At 51.1% G+C, this 13,180-nt stretch overlaps 1 protein-coding gene across 9 annotated transcripts in view; it reads right to left on the bottom strand.

Annotated features, from left to right (window-relative positions):
• Positions 1 to 13,180, bottom strand: part of MPRIP (myosin phosphatase Rho interacting protein) — a 150,669-nt gene that overhangs the window by 129,235 nt on the left and 8,254 nt on the right. The window contains exon 1 of one of the 9 annotated variants that reach the window (XM_057311261.1): positions 2,001 to 2,339. The exons of the other annotated variants lie outside the window; for them this stretch is intronic. The gene's annotated coding sequence lies outside the window, so the exon portion shown is untranslated. Of the gene's footprint in view, positions 1 to 2,000; positions 2,340 to 13,180 lie in introns of those variants that run through there. 9 annotated transcript variants of the gene reach the window in all.

Here is a 13,180-nt window from a genome sequence, read left to right as displayed (position 1 = left end):
GCTGAATGAGCTCTACTGGCCTTTCCAACAGCTTCTACTGGAGGCCACACACACCCACACATGTACACCCTCTTGGGCCTGTCGACTTGACCAAGGCGAGGTCCTTCTGCTCCTTTCCCTCTCGCCATCCTCCAGGCAGATCTGGGCTGCATCAGGGAGAGTCCAACCGCCTCAACTCAGGCCAAGTGGGCAGGCCACAGGCAGGGGAAGATGCAAACGTCCCGGCCTGCTTTACACAGCGTTGTCAAACTGCCACACTGATGCTTCCCAGAAACATACAAGCCTCTGGACACAGCCGCCCAATCACCATCAGCTCCAAGGCATCCGGAACATTACATGCTCGGCTCTCAGCAACATGTGGCCTGTCAGAGGCTCAAAGAGCAGGGAAGTCAGTGACGGATTTCTAACAGGTGGTTAACCTCGCTTTTCCTGTCCTCAGATTCACCCACCCTGACTGTACGTGGTGTGGAGAAAGGCAGTCAGATACGTTGCACGCTATGGCACTGAAGAGTGAGTACCCAAAATTACTGATGCAAAATGTGGGCCCCACCCTTCCTAGCCCTCGATAATATCCCGTCATCCTAAAGGCCCTCTATGGTCTGGTGCCCCCTTACTGTCCCCTACACAGGCCCCCTCAAAATCCTGCACCCCCTTCAAGTACAGGAACTGACCCAAAGCCAACCGCTTACTGAGAACTTACTGTGGCTGCCGCCGCCATGAATCCAGGACACTGCCACCTCCCCCTTCTCTGACCCGCTCTGTTAGACTTACACCTCCCAGGGGAAAGAAAAATAGTCCAGGCCTCTGGGCTAATGCACAAGCAATTCTCTGTGTGGAGGGCTCTTTGCCCCATCCTGCTCACCCTCCCAAGTTCCATATCTCCCAATCCCAAGCCATCCACGTTCCTTCCCTCTTACAACACCTCGGCTCACTGCGGACAGGAATCTTGCCTCCATCTAGCACAGCGCCCTGTACCCAGTCGGGCTGTGGTGACTGAAACACACATCCATGTGAGTCAGGTGACATACCTACTAGTCACCACCACGCAGCCGAGACTGCTCCAAACTATTCTCTGAGTATGGCCGGGAAGGCCTTCCCAGCCGAGACCGAGGTGAGCCCAGACCACACTTGCAGCCTCCCCACACGGAGCTCCCAGGTTGCTAGTGGGTTCTGGTCGGCACCTAACACCATGGGACAACCAGAAGGCTGAGGAGCAGGCAGACGGGCTGAACTTCGAGTGTATTTCTCCCTTCTCTGAATCTGACCCCCAGTCACGCCATGTGTGCCACGCTGGCAAAGACACAAGGCAGAAGTGCTGTGGGAAACCTGGCACTCTCCAAGAGCCGCAATGTGGCCCTATGTGGCGACAACTATGGCATTTCCATGCTCCTGCCCCAGGAACCCCACAGCCAGAAATTAAGCTGAAAGAAATAACACTGAGAAGCAAAAAGCTCCCCTCATGATTGAAGAGGAACTCAATGTCCAACAAGCAGATGGCTAAATGAATGCTGGTTATCAACTCACGAAAATACTACACAGCCATTACTTATAAATACCTAAGAGGAATTCAAGAAACCCTTGAGAGTACGCGCCCACAGGATTCCATCAAGCCAGTGCTTCCTGCACAGAGCCAGGTGGCTCCATTCGCTCTGTCTCCTGGGTGACCGGCACCCTCTGGAGGTGTTCAGTGGAATTTCCCCAGCTGCTGCTGTGAAGCTGGAACCATTTAGGGACTGGAGATAAAAACGTGACGTGCACACAGTCCCTCCCCAAGGGGCTCTTGGTTTAGTGAAGGAGACCAGGCATGGGAACAAGCATCCAAGGTAGGATGTAAAAATGTGGCCTATTATAAAATGCATCATAAGGACAGAGACAGAGAAAGATTGGGAGTCAACAAGAAAACAGTTATTGTATTGACTGCTGGGATCATGAGCAAGTCTTGGGGGGTTTTTTTTGGTTTTACCATTTTTTGTAAAGTCATGCTATTGTATAGTACTTACCAGACACTACTTTCTAAAGGGCAGGGAAGATGTCTGCCTGACTGTGCATGCATGACTTCTGATATAGTGCTAACAGAGTATCTTCCAAAAGATGGCAGGGGGTGGGAGGCAGGGGCTTGATTGTTCCTGGAAGAACAAGAAGTAGATGAGGTCAGGGAATCCCTGTACTCCACTCTTCACCAATGGCATGACCTAACAGCTCTGGGTCATTAGTTAAAGACCGTGGCCTGGGAACCAGAAGGCCCAAGTTCAAGTCCCAGTTCCATGACTTAGTTGCTGTATGGCCCAGGGCAAGACATTACCTCTGTGAATCTCAGTTTCTTTATCTACAATAATAGAAAAACACATAACTTTTCCATACCATTTTTTACAAAACTGCATCAGACACAAACACGTACTGGGTCACTGAATAATCAACAGCCCAGAGTCAGGGATATACATCCCAGCACCTACACGGGGCTGTGCACACAGCCGGTACTCAGACCAAACTAGGGTAGCACTTGGGGACCAGCAGTGCTCAGGGGAGTGAGCCCCACAGTGGAGGTAATGAGTGGAGGTCCCCAAAGAGTGTGATGGGCAGGACTGCAGAGTATTTGAGGCCAGTCCAGAAGGACCTCAGGGCTCCCGACTCTGAGCGCAGGGGCAGAGCATGCAAAGTCCACAAAGGCTCCCTCATACCAGGCTAAAGGCCTGAATTCCAAGCACAGTGACCATCCCCATAAAAGTTCTTCAAGAGGAAAAGTCCCACAGTCCTGAAGGATCCATACATGTGGGGGCCAGTATCCCAGCTTTGGGGAAATTCCTGGGGCAAAGATTCCTCTGGGCTAAAGGTGGGGTATAGGGACCTGCATTCAAGCATGAGCTGGGCGGGGGGGGGGGGGGGGGGCAAACGGCCCTTGGTAGAGGATTCATTAAAGGATCTATGGGCAAAATGTGTGTAAACTGCAGCTATTACACCTGTAGTTTTGAGGCTGTTTCCTTGCCCTTTTTTTTTCCCCCAAAAGTGTTTCTGTGGCAACACTTCCAATGTTCATAGCAAACAGGCTGTTAATATTTTTTGTATTTTGGTTCTAAAAGGAGAAATGACGCCTGGGCAGCAGCTGTCTGGCCATCTTTATAAGCTTGTAAATCATGGAAGAATTCAAGGTCACCTGTCTTCTCCGAGACATTTAGAGTAAGTTAGTAAAAGGAGAAGGGAGCACATGTGAAAGTCAGTCTCAGGACTTAACCTTCCTGTGTCCTAGGTGCGCACCTGCCTAGCTCACACCGGGGGGGTTAGCACACAACTCTGACCATGCCTACCAGGGCCAAAGCCCTCAGGCAAGTGGGGCATCTCTTCCAGAACAAGCCTGCCAGGGCCAGTCATCATCAGTGAGGGTGTTGGCCATCACTGTTGACCCCCTCAGAGGCCACACACACACTTGTTCCCCACAAGGCTATGTGGACTAAACTGCGCTAGGACTCCTAAACTTGTTCAAGGGGTCTCAAGGCCTGGAGAATACTGTGATGTTGCTTTACATTCAGTTCTGGACCCAAACTACATTCCTCATTACGGCCACCCTATGTCAGCATGAGCTTCCAGAGCCTGTCGTCTGCCTCAGCAGAGAACCGGCCATCACCAAGAGACTCACAATCGTACTACAGCCACTCTAGGTGATTAAACGTGAGCAGAACCCAGGGCCGTGACCAGGGCGAAAGCCTGGCCTTCCGAGTGAGAAAGGCTGCTGTCCCCTGGCCGGCAGGACAGCAGCCGGTACGTGGCCTGGAGGACACACACTCCATCTAAGTGAGCATACTGGGGAGTCAGGTAAAAATGCCCATCGGTTTCCTCCCTTCGTCACACCTGTCCTGCTTCCCACTGTCCTCAGAGCTAACAGCCAAAGCGTACGAGGCTGGTCACTGCTGCACACCCTTCATGTACTCTCCGATCTTCACAACAAACCTATGAGGTATATGCCATCAGCACCTCCATTTGACATGCAAGGACACTGAAGTGACCTGTCTAAGCAGGCTCTGAACCGCCACCACCTGGCCCCTAGCTGGCCTGTAACCACCCCGCACTGCTCCACGTCAGTGAGCCACTTCCAAAAGTAAAGGCTAGAGCCATCTGAACAGGAAGCATGGTCTCCCGGAGGGTCTAGTCCTGACCCGCACATCACACAGCATCTCCCCAGACACCCTTGCAGCCGAGGTCCAGGGCCTGGGCGTGCGCAGCACCCATGACGAGTTCATCACTGTGGGATGAACCAACCACAAACCACCGTCCACAGAGCCGCCCACACAGCTTGGCTGGGCACCATGGATTGTTGAGGTGTTCTAGGAGCTGACGGAAATTGTGGGGCTCTTCCCTGGAAGGAGGAGTCTTTCGTACTTGTGCAAACAGTAAGGGAGAGCACAGGCTCCCACTCCTCCCCACCCCAGAGAAAGTAGAGTAACCCTATAATTTACCATTTAAACAGGGATACTTTGGGGAAAGAGTTGGGACCCTATTAATTACACCAAGACATGTGACCCTGGAACCCAGGAGAAATGCAGCTTATCGACCTTTGGTGCCAAAGGCCACGACGCAAACCCATCGATGCAAAGATAAGAAAGCCACCGGAAATACCCACAATGAAACAAAGGCACAAAAGTGGAACGAAGGGAAAGGAACTTGGCACCAGGGGCAGAGACGGGAGGCCCGGGAGAGACTTCCTGTGAGAGGCGAGCAAAGGACCAACTTCAGAAACTGAAGTCAGAGACGTGAGCTTGGGGAAAGTAGGCAGAGCTGAGCCAGCGTCAGGCCAGCTGGCACGGGCAGAGGCTCCAGCTTCCCTCCAGAGGAGGCAACAGGGCCTCACACACAGTGTCACCCTGCCTGGCAGTGTCATGGAAGCACGGTTCGAGGAGAGGGCACATCCCAGGAACTCCACAAGGCTCGGTGTGATCAGGGCCCACACCTCCGGAGCTAGCTCGGAGGCCCCAAACCTCTAGACAATCTGCAGACGGTCCCACCCTTCGGCAAATCAGAAGCAGCACAGGGCGGAGGCAAAGACAATAAATAAATATTTGGTGAAACAATGACCTGAGCTCTACAAAGTGTTATCGGATGGCCCCTTGGTTTCCGCAGAGAGTGCTTCCGTGCTGCTGACACATACTTGACCAGACCGCAAGTCTGAGAGGGTGAGGCCAACACCATGTCCATACAGTGTGCCCAGTGGGACCTGGGGTAACCAGGACAGGGTAGAATGGAGGTGGAACCTGTGCTATTATCTACGTGTGGACAGCAAATGTCAAGCAGAAAACGACAAGAAGATGGGAAATGAAGACGTCAGATAATGGTTTGGTAAGATGTGAATTATGAGCACAAACCAAGAATGAGGTGGGGTAGTAACTGTTTGGGGGTATTTCCGTAATAGCTTTACTGAGGTATGATACACATACCATACAACTCCCCCATTTAAAAGTGAGTACAATTCAATGGTTTGCAGGACATCTATCAGCACAATCAATTTTAGAACCCCAAACTCTTGCCACCCCCAGAAGAAACCCTGTAATTTTTTTTTTAAAGATTTTTTTATTTATTTACTCGACAGAAATAGAGACAGCCAGCGAGAAAGGTAACACAAGCACGGGGAGTGGGAGAGGAAGAAGCAGGCTCATAGCGGAAGAGCCTGATGTGGGGCTCGATCCCATAACGCCGGGATCACGCCCTGAGCCAAAGGCAGACGCTTAACCGCTGTGCCACCCAGGCGCCCCGAAACCCTGTAATCTTTAGCAGTCATTCCCTAAACCCTCGATTCCCCACCCCCACCCCACACCCTAAACCACTAATCTACTTTCTGTATGTATACATTTGCCTATTCTGGACCTTGCGTATGAATGCAATCAGATGACGAGAGATCTTTTGTGACTGTTCCCTTTTCTTAGCATGATGTTTTCAAGGTTCATCCACGCTGTGGTATGTGTGTGTGTTTTACTCCCTTTTATGGCCAAATAATATTCCGTTTATGAACATACCACAATTTGTTTATCTATTCATCTGCTGCTGGACGCTGGAGTCATTTCCACCTTTTGGTGGCTGTGAACGTTGATATATAAGTTTGGTGATGGCTTTTCAAGGTCGAAGAGGTAAACACCCCTTATCAATGTAAAGTGTGGAAAATGAACTCTTCAAAAGCCAAAAAAAAAAAAAAAAGGAAAACTGGTTGAAGGAGATACTGGAAGGGGGTTCCCAAGAGGCTCCCCGTAAGCAGACTCAGCAGCACGCGGTACTAGCCACACAGAGCAGATCTCAAGCTGAAAACATCTCAAAGGAAACAGACATAGGCCTTTCCATAAAGCCTTTCCACGTTGATGGAGAGAAGAAAGGGGCAGAGAAAATATTTTCTTTAACAGAGGCCATAAAAAATATAGTCATAACAAAGATTGCGGTATAGCTGAAAGATCTGAGTCCATGGGGAAAACTCCCTTACTTAACACTATAGACATCGAAATTCCTGTACAGCCACTGAATTCAAGGGGCAGGACCTGGTTGAGGAGCACTGTAGTCTCAAAAAGAAGAGGTAATTTTCCTGATGAAAATTCTGAGGGTTGATCCAAACTTCTTCCTAAAATTTAGGGAGGGGAGCCTGGATGGCTCAGTTGGCTAGCATCTGACTTTGGCCCAGGTCATTCATTACCTTTGGGTCCTGGGATGGAGCCCCACATTGGGCTCCCCACTCAGTGGGGAGTCTGCTTCTCCCTCTCCCTCTGCCCCTCCCCCGCTCAATGCTGTCTCTCAAATAAATAAATAAATAATCCCAAACTGTATCACACAGACCTCTCCGGCCTCCAAGATACCCTTGAATCCCCTTCCCACACACATGCTTAGAGGGCTCAGGGTCCAACCATCACTCTGAGACCAAGGAACCTGAATCTCCCTCGCAGCCCTGACTTCTGACCCAAGCCCCAACCCTGCATCTCCAGGGAAAGGAGAAGTGCCACCTGGCCACTGCCATGCTTCCTTCCAACTCACATGTCCAGAGCTCCAGGTCAGGAACTGGGCTGGGGTCCTAGAAATTACCAAGCACCGCTAAATGAACAGATGAAAAGATCGGGGTCATCTCGCCTTCTGGCCACAAAGCTAATCAGTGACAGAGCCCCAAGGAGAGCTGCCTGCCCCCGTCTGTTAGTCCTTGGCTGCCCCTCGCTCCCCACAACAGAACCCAGCCCCGTCACTAGTCTAATCTCCATCCTAAAACATTCCAGGCACCTCTGACCCCTCCCCTCCAGGAGCTGCAGAGTGCACTGGTGGAATGTAACCGCAAAGCAACCTCCTTCTCTGAGCCTCAGACGCCTGTTTGTACACTCAGGAGAATATAACCTACCCCATACTCTTCACCTTGAGTCCCTACCACATGCCGTGTACCTGCATTTCATTTACTCTTCAGAGAGCCAGCCCTTGGCGGCAGGAAGTAAGGGTGAGCCAGTCCTGGAGCGCGCCTGCCGTTGGAGAGAGCGGGCACTGTCCCCAGTGGCCCCCTTATCACTTTCTGCCCTCTGCACGTGTGACACATCACTCTGAGGGGGCTGCCTTGGGCCCTCGCCCGGATTCTGCACCTGCGTCAGCTCCATCATGACAGGAGTCCTCCTTGCCACTCCCATCATGGCCTTCCAGCAAATGCTCCTACTTGAGCTAGACTAGTGATTTTCAAAGTACCACAGTCCTTAGGACCCTTTGGGGGGTCCACGAGCCAAAACTATTTTATGAAGTCCTCATCTCCGTTCCTCACTTTCATTCTCTCCCCGGTGTAGAGCAGAGTTTGCCAGAGGCTATGTGACATGACATCACAATAGACGAAGTGCAGAAGACAGGAGAATCCAGCTATCTTTCATGATGACAGATGTTATGGAGATTTGCAAAAAAGGTAAAATGGTGTGGCTCTTCTTAGCAGATTTATTTGTTGTTTTGGAAAAGTAATTTTTCAAAATATACCCGTTATTTATGTGAACATGTAACAGGTTTATTTTATTTTTAAATAAATTAATAAATTTCTAAACATTTCTCAGTTTTAATTTCTAGCACAACAAATACTACAGATGTAACCCACATAAACAAAAGCCCATTGAGGGCCTCAACAATCAAGAGCATAAAGGAGTCCCCAAAACAAAAAGTTTGAGAACCACTGGCCTTGACCATCATCCCACCCCCACCCCTGCAAATCCTCAGGTCAGTGGCTGGCCCGTTCTGCCCCCACACCCCTGCTTCCCTCAGCACTCTGCTCATGCTGTCACAACACAAATGAGCTTTCAGGTCCATCTCTAAGTTTCTACTCCGACTCCTTCCTCCTCCACAGCACTACCTTAAAAGGCTGCTTATTTCCCACCAGACTGACCACGGCAGCTGTACTACATATAGTGCATCTGGAAATGAAACAGGACTCCCCCACACACCAGACAGGGAACCCTTCCTCTGGGCGAGGCAAGGCTCTGCTGAGGAGGGGAGGCCTGGAGAGGGCACTGGGCTCCATCCACACAGGCAACACCCAGTATGGGTCCCTCGGCTGGAGGCCAGCCACTGAGGGAGGCTGAAACACTGGAACAACCAAGCATCTTGAGTGTTCCTTAGGAATCCTGTACGTATACTGTACGTAGATGCGACTTACGTTCTTTTGTATGCATCGAATATTTCACTCTATTAAAAAGTATTAATGCGGGGGTCAGGGTAAAACAGTGAGTTTCAAACAGCGGAGACAATGGGAGGTGGTGCTTCAGGAGCCACTGCAGAGCGTGGGGTGGGGCGGGGCTCGGGGTGGGGGTGGGCTCACAGGTGGCATCGTCCTCTCCTCCCGTCCCTCACATATGTGAGTTCCATGTTGTTTCAAGGGGCTCTGTGCTCTACTCCTAAAGACATAAAGTTTGAAAACTGATAACAGAGTAGTGAACAGGCCAGATCATCTCTTCCCTCTAAGTGACCCCAACATCTTTTGGAAGCCCAATAGCAGCAGTTCCCCATGAATCTCACCACTAGAGCGCTCCAGCGGCTCCCTACATTGTCTGGCTTTCCACTCCTATGCTCCCTCAGCTCCCTCCCACCAATATTGAAGCCCCCACTTAGCTCCTTCCTGGCAGCTCCACTCATCTTCAGGTTAGATAAAAAGGAAAGGAGGGACTGACACTCAAAGCAGCTCAGCCACCCGGGTGCATGGGCACAGCACCTCTACGACCTCCTCGATGCTGCACACCATGCTTGTAACCCTGAGGGCTGCCCCGTACCCCCAGTTCTCCATCCTAGACTCCTACAAATGAGGAACACCGGGGTCTGGGCAGCACCATATGCTCTGTCCTCCCACCCGGCAGTCTGCAATGCTGGCATCTGGCTTGATGTGCTGATTCGAAACACAGCTCACTGACAGATTACCACCGGACCTGGATATTCCACTCCTAGGTCTCTACCCAGAAGAACTGAAAGTAGATGTTCAAATAAAACGTGTACATGAACGTTCACAGCAGGACTAACCACAACAGCCAAAATGTGGCAACAGCCCAAGCATCCATCTGTAGGTGAACAGGTAATCTAAATGTGTTATGCCCATATACTGGACTATTATTCAGCCATTAAAAAACCCAACGAGGTACTGATTCATGCTACCAGTGGATGAACTCTGAAACATACTAAGTACAAGAGGCCAGACTAAACGCTGCATATTCTATATCCACTTTAATGACACTTCCAGCATAGGTAAAGCTGTAAGGACAGAAAGGAGACTGGTGGTTGCTGAGGACCAGGAGTGGGGAGTAACAGCCTAATAGTTATGGGTGTTCTTTTGGGGTGATGAGACGTCTTAAACTATAGACTGGTAGTGTTTGCACAATACTATGAATGTGTTGAATGCAACGGAATTGCACACTCTAAAATGGTTAATTTCACATTATGTGAATTTCACCTCAAAAAAAAAAAAACAACACACACACAAAACACAAAAAACAAAAAACCCCAAACAAAACCCACACACGGAGCTCCCTAGATCCCAGACACACTGAGGGTGCGGGCACACAGCTGATGGCCCACTCTCCGTCATCCCCTCCCACACTTCCCAGCTCAGCTGCACGCTCACCCCTCTGCCCACACACATGCCCTGCAAGTCCAACCCATGCTCAGGGCTCCTCCCTGGACTGCAACAGCTGGAGGAAGAGGGAGAAAGTGACATTTTAAAAAGCCTCTTCCCTGTTCGGTCTTGACAAGGAGCCCATGGCCGCGGGATTTTTGGAACATGACGCCATTTGTGGCAAAGGGAGGAATGCTACAGAATGCGTGGGGACACATTTCTGGGGCTTTGCAGGAAAGCTCTGCAGTCAAGAGTCTCACCCTCTCCCTCAAAAAGCAGTGCTTCCCATTAAGAAACAGGTAGGATGGGAAAGTGCCATGAGAAGGAAAAAAGACAGGAAATATAAATAAGTTCAGCCTAGGCCTCATCCTCTCGCCATCCTCCCCTTCCTAGCACACATACTCACCCTGCCAGCAGGACAGCCCCTGGCTCCTGGACAGGAAGGCCACACACGACTAGAAATCTAATGTCCAGAAGGCCCACCTGACCCCATTCAGGACAGTGCAGGAAAGAGTAGAAGGAGGAGACCCTGCGTCAGACTGTCCGGGTTTGCATCCCAGCTCTACCACTTACAGTATTGCCCTTGGGCAAGTCACACGACTTCTTTCCAGCTCAGGTTTCTTATCTCTCTACTTCATAAGGCCACTGTGAATATAAATGAGTTAACAGTGGCCTGGTACACAGCAATTACTGTTAGCTACAAATGCCACCACCTCCACAATAAATAATCCCAGAGCACGTGAACTGCTCCTTCGATTGAAGTACAGGAAAACCTCCACACCACAGGCGGCTGCATGACCACCCTAGCTGGTCCAACTCCCCCAAAGAGGACCCCTAAGCTCACAGAGTTTCGAAGCAGGAAGGGAGATGTGGAAATGGAGTCAGCAGGCTGCTTGCTGAGATGGCATCTGCCTGTTAGAAGAGTTGTCCACAGGCTCTCACGAGGAACCTCTTCTACCTGTTTAGACCCTAGAGAACCCCCTCCCTGGAAGCATGCGGGATTTGTAAAGCCTGGGGAGCAGCAGAGAGACAGGAAGGACGGACCTGCTGGCTGAGGTGAGTGAATCAATGCTGGGGACCAAAGGGCCAGGACATGCCCTGCCCACATCTCCCACCCACCTGCCCATCAATTTGGGGCAAGAACTGCGCTGCCCTCTACCTTCCAGCTGTTTCACCAGGCCCAGGGGCACAAGGACTTTGATTCCCAGACAACTGTTCCAAGGACACCAGCAGTATAGTGGCTTCTCTTAATCCTCTCCTACCTTGTTGATGACAACTCAGACACTTCGTGCAAAGTGACTTCTGAAATCAGGATCCGCCACTGCCATCCATGGGACCTGCACTATGTACTTCTCGGAGCTTGGCAGGGGCTCGGAGGTGACTGTTGTGCTGACCACTACCCTCTGGAGCAGCCCATGCCCTCTAATGGTAGGTCTTAGGCTAATGGCACCTGGCCTCTTCACTTCCTATCCTCTACAAATTCTTAAAACCAGCTCCATTAAAAACAAAACAAAAAAAAACACCAAAAAACAAAACAGAAAAAAAACACAAAAAAACAGTTCAATCTTTATACTTGAACATGTTCTGAAAATCAAACCCACAGAAGCAAACTGACTATGGCCTTTCTGATCCCGAGGGGCTACTGTGAGGAAGTTGCTAGGGTGTGCCAAGCAGCTCAGCAGGAGAGGAGGCAGCTTGGGCTTTTGATCTGTGGGCGTGGAGGTAGACAAGAAATGGAGCTAGAGGGTCAGCTGTCCCACAAAACCATGGAGGCAGGTCCCCTCTCCGGGCCTGTGTTGGAGAAAACGAACCCCACTTCCTGAGCGCCCCCCAGGTACCCGAGCATTTACAAATCCGGCGCTTGCCACTTCTTGCATCATCTTCGCCACCATCACAGGCACCCAGGACATTATACAGTCCCCAGTTTTCAGAGGAAGGACAGAGACACTGAAACTCTGAGTGACCTGCTCCATCAGCATAAAAACAGAGCCAGGATGTGAACCCAAGTCTGAGCTGAAAGCCCCTAATGTCGACCCTTCCACTCCCTTACGTGAGCGCATTACATGAAAAGTGGGACTGTGTCAGATTTCTAGGTCAGAGCAGGTCTCCAAGCGGAAGACAAACGAACGCCCCAATCCCACTGAGCCCTGAGGCTCCCCACACCCAGGTCACTCACCAGCTCCAGAAGCTCTGGCTGTGGCACCTGGAGACCCAGGAGACGTGGACTCTTTCTCTGGTTCAACTGGGACTCCTGGAAGTTGCTCCCCCTTCCTCCGGCCCCTTTAGCTACTGGCCAGGACCATTTGGAGGTAAGACACTGTGTCTGAAGGGTGCCACACAGCCTCCCTGGTCTGTCTGATAAAACCAGTGCTTTAGGACCTACAGAGATCAAGGACACAATATTTCCTGATTCTGAATTCCTTAGGGGAAAAGCAGTGCTTCCTGTTCAGGGCTGTGCCAAAGGTGTGGTCACTGCCACAGGCCGGCAGCCCGCTGGGGGACATGGGGCTACCCTAAGGCTGAGAAGATTTTGGCCTACGTGATGACCTGTGAAATGTCCTGTACCACTACCCTCCCCACATGTACCCCAGCTACTAAGAAATCCATGTCAGGGCAAGGCCCTGTTTCTGATAGCAAAGGTTAACACTTTTTATCAGACACAGGGAGGTCAAAGAGAACTTTGGAAAAACCCACACTGGCCTTCCTGTAACCTAGGCAGGTCACTGAACTGGGTCTCAGCAGCCCCATCCATTAATTGGGGACAACCCCTCACCTGCTTAATTATGGGGGGTGGGTATCGCCCGGCCCCTGCAGGCCCCTCCTCCCAGGGCTAGGAAGTAGAAGTCCATTGCGCAGCTTTGATTTTGTTTGCAATAGCCCAGCCTCCTACAGCAATAGTACCAGGGGAATAAGTTCAAGCAGCTTTCCCAAGAGGAGGGAAGACAGGTTCCCAGTCTCACAAAGGCTGGCACGGGAACGGTGTGGAACTAGGTTCTACGTCCCAGCCCCACCACTAGGCAGCTCGGTGACCTCGGACAGGCAGTTCCACCTCCCTGAGACTCCACGTCCCCCCTCTACAGCGCCCATGCTGCTACCCGGCCCTCCCCAGCT

This window comes from Ursus arctos, unplaced genomic scaffold (genome assembly GCF_023065955.2).
Source record: "Ursus arctos isolate Adak ecotype North America unplaced genomic scaffold, UrsArc2.0 scaffold_14, whole genome shotgun sequence".
Taxonomy (NCBI): Eukaryota; Metazoa; Chordata; class Mammalia; order Carnivora; family Ursidae; genus Ursus; species Ursus arctos.
This window is presented reverse-complemented; position numbering and strand designations above follow the sequence as displayed.